Below are 8,340 nucleotides of genomic sequence, written 5' to 3'. Positions count from 1 at the left end.
TATGAACGTAACAAAGAAAGCAATGATCTTTGAGTTCAGAAAAACATGTAAATAAACACCAGTAAGCAGAGCAGCTCTTTCCCCAGAACTTCCTCAGGGCAGACCAATTTAAACACAATTGTCTGGCACATACTATCGATTATATCTGGGAAAGCAGCACAGCAACACAAAGGGCCCTATCCAGATTCAGGGTATACTGAACAGATTAGGTTCTATAGCTCTGATCTGACATCCAACAAGACTCAACATGTCTCCTGAGTTGAGTGCAAATGTTTGTCCCAGGAGCCACAAAATCACATCCAAGGGCAATCCAGGGGAACAAAATGCACCTGAGGTGAAAGGCCCTCTGCCTTTTCTCTCTCTCACCAGTTCCCCAAGGCATTGTTCACCATGGGTCCTTTCTTTGGCTGTGTTCTAACAAGGGACGCTGTATAGTATGTAGTCTCACACTCATTGACAATTGCTCTTCTCTGGGGGTTGATTCTGTAGGCCCTGCAATTTCTAGAATCTAAAGATTGGAACACAATGACTTAGCCCTTTTGTGCTTTTAGCTTTTCTTAAATACTTCATATGCCTAAGGAACAAGGATTTTTATGATTTAGTAAAATGTTTATAGTTCCTACTAAGTGTGTCAGATTTCTAGTTAAGAGTCTGTGTCTTAAGTGACATTTCTTTTTAAAATTAATTCATTAAAATTATGTCAAGTTCTAGGCGAGCACAAAGCTCTTTACAGAACAATACAATGTGTACACTGAAACATTCTCAGAAGACATCCCTGTGTTTAAGTGACTACACAGCGTATTTGGGGTTTGGCCAAGGTGGCCAATTTACAGGCAAGGATGGTGAACAACTGGTATGATCCTGTGATTTTATTTGTTTTGTTGTTGCTGTTTTATTTTTTAGTTTATGTTTACTTTTCATTTATGTTTTGTTTGTCTTTCGAGACAGGGTTTCTCCTGGTGTAGTCTTGGCTGTCCCAGAACTCTTCCATGTAGACCAACCTGGCCTGGAACTCACAAAGATCTACCTGGCCTCTGCCTCTGCAGTGCTGGGATTAAAGGTGCCCCAACATCGGTGGTGGCACATGCCTGTACTGTTTCTTGATGCCCACTTTACATTCCTTCCATAACGGATGGAACCCAGGCTACCACACTCTCCTCTCCACTCTGACAGGCTGTACTCTCTCAAGCCATGAACCAAAATAAATTTTCTTCCATTGAGTAGTTTCATCAGGAATCCTGTCATGGCAATGAGAAAAGCAATCCACAGTATTCTCTCTTCATTTGTTAGGAGGCATCAGAGTTACCAAGCAAGATAAACACAAAAACAATAACAAACAGACAAACAAAAGGACCCTCAACAACCACTCTGTCCTTTGATATGAGAACACAACAATTTATTCAAGATACTAATTATCTCTAGGGAAAAAAAAAATTCAGCCATGACAGGCAAGGTGATTCTTTTCTTTTTTTTCTTTTCCAAGAGCATGGAGGGGTGCATGGTAGTGGGGGATAGAGGACAGAACAGGAGGGAATTTTAATGGTGCTTTACAGACTTTGGAAAATGCTGAAAGAGGACCCTGTCTGTCTGTCTGTCTGACACAGACAATAACTGCTGCACAAGCCAGAATTCAAAATCTCCATGAGCTACAAAATGTTTGAAAAGGGAAAAGCAACAAAGAAAAAAGGAGATCCTTAGATGTGACAACGTGCTCCCTGATCTATTTCGAAGACACACACAGCAAAAACTCAAGTCCCGTGATGTTGAGTGTGATCAGAGGGTTGAACCTTGCCACGTACTCTTCAGGCAGCATCCTGGATGTGCTTTGAATGGTATGTGATTACTTCCAGACTCAAGGAAAAGTTCCTGTAAAGGCTGCTATAACACTACACTACTTTCAAGACTGAATTTGGTCACAGACTTTAGCCACTCTTCACAATGTTTTAGGAGTTAGAAACAATGTTAGGTAACAACAGCATTACACTTGGGACAACCCTTCACCATGAACATGATGCAACAGCCCTGTAACAGCGGGGCAAATGATGGGGTCCAAATGCTGGCTGGTCCAAATGTTTAGAAACAGCCATTGAACTGTTTTGGGGGCATAGACTTCAGGGTATGGGCTGCATTGTCCAGCTTTGTCCCCTTGTGGCTACCACTGAATTCCTGTCCATGCTTACAGGCAAGGCCAGGGAAGCAAATGGTCTTTGGGTTTCTTTTTATGTAGATTTTACCTTTTTGTACTTCTCTCAGCATTTGACTCCAAAAAATGACAATTTCATTTTTTGGCTTAGCACTGTGGAACTTGTCAAATGGAAGCCATGTCCTTACAATTGCCTGACTTTAAAAGCTGGTCTTCTGTAGAAAGATAAACAGAATTCTAGTTTGGGAATAAAGATGGCAACAGCTAGAGCAGGCTCAGAGAGACTTGCTGTGATCCAACTGACTTTTAAGAATCCACAGAACTCTAGCTTTCTTTGCTAAAAGTTTTGGTGCCAGAGCCCAAACACACCACTCAACTCAGTAAAACACAACAGTTGGATTTTGCAGGCTCCACAAATAACATGAAGGCCAATTCGTGTTTCTGGTCCCAACAGTTCTCTGTTGTATAGGAAGTAACTCACCTTTCTAGCTGGTAGATTTCCCCACTCCATATTTGGATACTTTCCTCTAAGCAACACTTTCCTAAGCTGCAGTCTGGACCCTGTGTACTCCCACATACAGCCCTACTGACTTGGCCCTGTACCCTTTTGGTTTGTTTTCCACTACTAACTGTAAAAAAAAAAAAAAAAAAAAAAAAAAAAAAAAAGTCTCTGTCAAGGTCAAGTATCAAGTTATGGCAAGAGGCAAATAAAAGTCACCCAGATTCCTAGATGACAACCTTTACTATGCACACAGCACCTGCTTCAGTCTTTAAAATTGTAGAAATGTTTCATTCTTTTCATCTGAATCATTGTCCTAATCTTCTGTGACAAAAACTGCAAAGTGGGTAGAAATGATTAATGACATCCTAACCACGACATACTTCATCTTTAAGATTGAAAGTCTCCTTTGATACTCATTTATTTTCATCAGTAGACTGAGTGACACTGAGGTTTTGGGTCATTTTTTTTTTGCAAAACTCACCAACCATGGCTCATGAAAAACAAAAACAAAAACAAAAACAAAAACGTGCCCATGTGTAGCCTCACTGTTGGTCAGAGTAGCTTCTTCACTGCGTTCTCATGACTGCTGAAGTATGAAGTAAATGTTCATTAAACACTTCAGCATTCTGCTTGGTATCAAACCAATAGGCTCTTCCCACCAGCTGCCAAAATAATCATCTTGTCCTCTCCTAGGATGCTTCCAATTCCAGTTGTCTTACCTGTCTTTCATGGAGATGTAGAGAAAGGAATAACTAGACACCTCAGATTCTGTCACTGTCACAAAGAAGGGAAGCGTAAGATAAGGGTAAATAGTACCAATCTCTCAAGGAAGTAAAATTAACTTTTGAAGAACTGGAGACACAAAGGCAAGAAAAATGAAAGTAAAAGTAGACAAAACAAAAACAAACACATCCCTGTAAAGCTCAATAATGACATTGCTCCCTCCCAGAGGTAAAGACCACCTAGCAAAAACCCAGTATCAGACATGAGAAGCCTCTTTAGTGTTGCTGACAATAGTTGTCCACGAGACTCCCAAAACACACAGCCTGTTGCTGTTGCCCTTGGTTACTGCCAGAGGCAGAAGCTAAGGTCCCTATTGCTGAAGGCACCATGCACTTCAGACACAAGACATAGAGAATCCTGAGTTAGACGTGACCTAAATGCCAGAAGGTGCCATGAAATGTCTCCAAAAGGAGGTAACCAAAAGCCCTACAAAACTATGATGCCTACAAACCACATCAATGACTACCATGGTGTCATACGTATACAGTACTGACACAGATACTCTGATATGGGACATATAGAAGGCTCTCTACTTTCACTTAGCATCCACTGAACAAAAGTGTAATTATGCCTGGCCCTAGAAACCTACCAAGCACCCATGGGGCTAGGAGGATATTTTAGAACACCTACAAGCACCACTTTATTAAAGTAGCATAGTCTCTTAACTATACTGTTAATATTGGATACATCTATAAAACAACTCTGGCACCCAAGGCTCAGGCAGTTTCCAAAAAATGGGGCAGAAAGATGTAAAACCAGAGGATCAGAGAGATTTCTGTGAGACTGTCTCCAAGTAATGTTTAAGCTCTCTCTAACATAGTTGCCTAACATGAGCTGAAAACAACACAGACATGATAAAGGGGATGGGACCAAGACCACAGGCCTTAACCAACTGCACAAAAAACAAAACAAACAAAAAAACAAAAACTGTAGGAAACTAAGAGTGCTCAATGTGAGAGAAAGTCTCCCCCAGGGGAAGAACACACCAACTAGTCATCCAGTACCAAATGATCATCCCTGAAAACATACATACACGTAAAATTATACAGACAGAATGGGTTGTAATTAGTAATACATATGTAAGTACATATATGCATGTAACAAAAGAGATCATATATTTAAGGGAGTAAGGAGTGGTATACAGGAGAATTTAAGGGAAAAGGGAGAATAATGCAATTATACTATAATCTCAAAAACATCAGAGGAAATATGAAAAAAATTCTAGCTATAAAAATAAGTCTCTAAATAGTTAGGCAACATGTTTTATTACTATGCAGTCTTACATTTTAATTTCCTGGAGAACAATTTTATTTTACAATGTGAAACCATAATAGTCACCTGTTTATTAGAAATAAAATCCACCACACTTTTGTTTTGTTTTGTTTTCTGCAAAATGTCCTGTGAAAGACTTAAAAGAACAATACGTACGGAAATTACTTTCAAATGGAATGATAATGGTGTACTTCAAAAGGAGGGTCAGGCAGTGGATCAGTATTTATCCCTAGTATACAAATGGATTTTGGGAACCCATTCCACATAGAGGGATACTCCCTCACCCTAGACACATGGGGGAGGGCCTGGGTCCTGCTGCAAATGAAGGACCTGCTGCAAATTGAATATCCCTAATGGAAGGCCTTGCCTTCCCTGGGAGCAGAAGTGATTGGGATGGGTGTTGGGAGGGGATCAGGGAAGGGGGGAAGGGAGAGGGAACTGGGATTGACATGTAAAACAAGCTTGTTTCAAATGTGAATGAAAGGGGGAAAAAAAGGAAAACACACACACACACATACACACACACACATACACACAAACACACACACACACACACACACACACACACACACACAAACACAAACTGTAAAGGTCAATAATGCAAACCAAAAATAAGTACAAAGGCTTTATATACCATGTTATCAGCGAGGTGGTGAAAAATTCAGTTCTTAGTGTGAGTTATGCCTTTCCTAGGCTCTCCTGTATCCTGCCTACTTATCCACACCAATTAACTCTTCCTGTCCTATTATTTCCCTTTTCTCTTCATACCACTTGTGTTCTATTGCCACTCCTTTAAATTTTCCCCATTCCTGACCTAAGGAAGGTCCCTTTCGAGTTTCCCTCACTTCACAGGAACTCCCGTTTAAATGCAAAAATCTAAAGATTCAATGCTAAGACCCACATATGAGACAAATGGTGCAGCATTTGTCTTTCTGGGTCTGTGTCATGTCAATAATTACTGTTTGGGTAGGTACGCTGGCACATTCCTTTAATCCCAGTACTTGGGTGTTGGAGGCCAGCCTGGTGTACATAGTAAAATTCCAGGCCATCCAAGGCTGCATACTATTTCAGAGTAACATAAAACAAACAAACAAAAAGAGCATTACAAGAACATGTTTACCAAATGACTCACCAATTAGCTCTCATCTAATTTCAAGTACCACCTCTAAGTTCATAGGATTATCAATATTTTCACCTGTGTAAACATGTGAGAAATTGTTAGTCCCCTGGGATACTGGGACTGTGAGTTGGATGAGTAGATAAGAAGGCACTTTTTGCCAAGCCTAATAACCTGGATTTGATCCCTGGGGCCCTTGTATTTTGCTCTTAGAATATGTCCTCTGACATCTGCACATATGCTCTGATTGGCGCACACACACAAAAAATACATTTTTCAATACAGGATGAATTCCCCTCCCCCAATAACAGTCTACTCACTGGTGTCAGATACAAAAAACATTTATTAACAGGGAAGTAGTCTCATTTTATTTATGTATGTCAGTGTCAAGTACACAGTTACAATGTCACTTCTCTTAAGCATATTGTGGAATTTCATAATGTGTACAAAGAAAATATTCAACAGGCCATTCCAATTAAATGACTCACTTCCTTTAAGACTTCGTACCTTTTATAAAGCTTTGGCTGGAGCAAGTTTCCTAGCTTCCTTATCATTAAAAAAAAAAAAAAAAAAAAAAGTAAGACCATATGGTTACAGTAAATAACACTAAGTACAATTTATTTTTATGTAAGTTTATAACATTTACCAAACTAGTGTCACCTATCAAAAGTTGGTACTAAAAGTTGTACTAAAAAATAAAACAATACAGTATATCTCTAGACTGTTAGAAACACAAAGTTTATAAAGTATTAAGTTTATTTGAATTCTTATAGTGAAAATTTTCATTAAACATATACCTTATTATATTGCTTCAGGAGAAAGGGAAATTCAAGATTAAAAGATTCTTAAACATAAAGAATAGATTGTTTCAGAAAAGAACACTGAATAGCAACTAAAAATCTGCAGGGGATGCACTCAGTTGCTCTTAACTTTAGTTTGCAACATCTTAATGCCCTTGTACTGAAGGAATTATGTATTTAGTACTGAACATAAATCTAGCATCTTTCAGAGGATGCCAAGCACCAGTTACTTGGGGTTCTAATCCTATGAATGTAACTTTTGAATATAATTATCAGTGGCACAAAAAAAAAAAAAAAAAAAAAAAAAGAAAAGAAAAGGAAAAAAAAAAAAAAGAGGTTAAACCTGGCAGCAGAATTAGAAGGGAATGCCATAAGAGACAAAGGTGCTATTATCAAGTAAGAAATTATTTTTCTTCAAGAATCTCACAACGTATCAGATACACACAAGTTCATTGAAGGAACAAAATAAATGTCATTTTTTTCCCCAAAATTCCTAAGATTCAAAACCAATAAACACATAACTGTTTAAAATGTTAACTCTCAAATAAAAAGTAAGAAAACCAACTAACACATATGCTATCTTTTCAAAAACAAGTGTACTATGAAAACACACACACACACACACACACCCAGACACACACACACACAGGCAAAGGCTGGCTGAATTTGCTGCTAGCTCTCTGTTGTCATAGGTTTTAGTTTCTAAAATGATATCACAACAACATCTGAGTTTTTATTTTCATTCAAGTCAGAATTCAGAGGAAAATAAAGAGCTGGGCCTATATCTTCATCCCATAAAATTTTAAGTAAAATGCTAAAAATTTATCAAAATATTTTATCTTTATAAACACCTCAGCTTCTGCTTTTCAAGTATCAAAGTCAGAGATAATAACATTACTTCTAGTAAGGTCCTTAGTTTTCTTCTAGTTATCCAGCTTAATTTTAGCTCTTCTGAATACCAAGTATACAAATAACCCTATATATCTCATCATTTTTAAGTTACTACAAATTGAATCATTGCTATCACAGATTTGTTGTTGGCAGGAACAGGCAGATCACTTAATATTTAAACTGAATTTCAATTTCAGTTTGTAAAATGCTCTATAAGCCCCAATTTACTTTTATAGGTCAGCAATGTTCAGTTTTTATTTATGAATAAAACTGCAAGACAAACTACAAAGTATTAAAAATCAAGAATAAGCAAAACTTTTCATTAAGATTGTCTAAAATTCTGCTATAGAGGAAAGGAAAAAAAAAATCCTAAGTACTATAGGCAAAGTCAAAATGACCACTAAGCAAAAATGACAACTAAGCCCAAATCAAGTCACCCTCCTAAAAATCAGTGGTGGTAGACACTCAAGTAGAAGTTGCATTGTCAAAAATCTGATAAGATTAAGACAAAGAAATATTTTCCATAGCTGGTATTCAGACAGAATTCAGAGATTCAGAAGAATCTCTCGTTTATGCTGGCAATATCTCAATGTGTAGTTTGTATCAAAGTTACTTTCCATGTTAACAACACTAAGATTTTTCCTAGAAAATATATCAAGATGAGTAAAGTTTGGTAGTAAGGCTTCTCAGACAAAAAATTCAGCATAGAATCAAGGATTATATTGTTAAAGGAGATTTGTTTCTCTCACTTAGTAAATAAAGTTTGCAGGATATAGGAAACCCTACCGAATAAAATGTAGAGTCAAATAGAAACAATATTGTATTTATACTG

Source organism: Phodopus roborovskii, unplaced genomic scaffold, assembly GCF_943737965.1.
Source record: "Phodopus roborovskii unplaced genomic scaffold, PHOROB, whole genome shotgun sequence".
Lineage (NCBI taxonomy): Eukaryota > Metazoa > Chordata > Mammalia > Rodentia > Cricetidae > Phodopus > Phodopus roborovskii.
The sequence above is the reverse complement of the archived record's forward strand: the minus strand, read 5'-3'. Positions refer to the sequence as shown.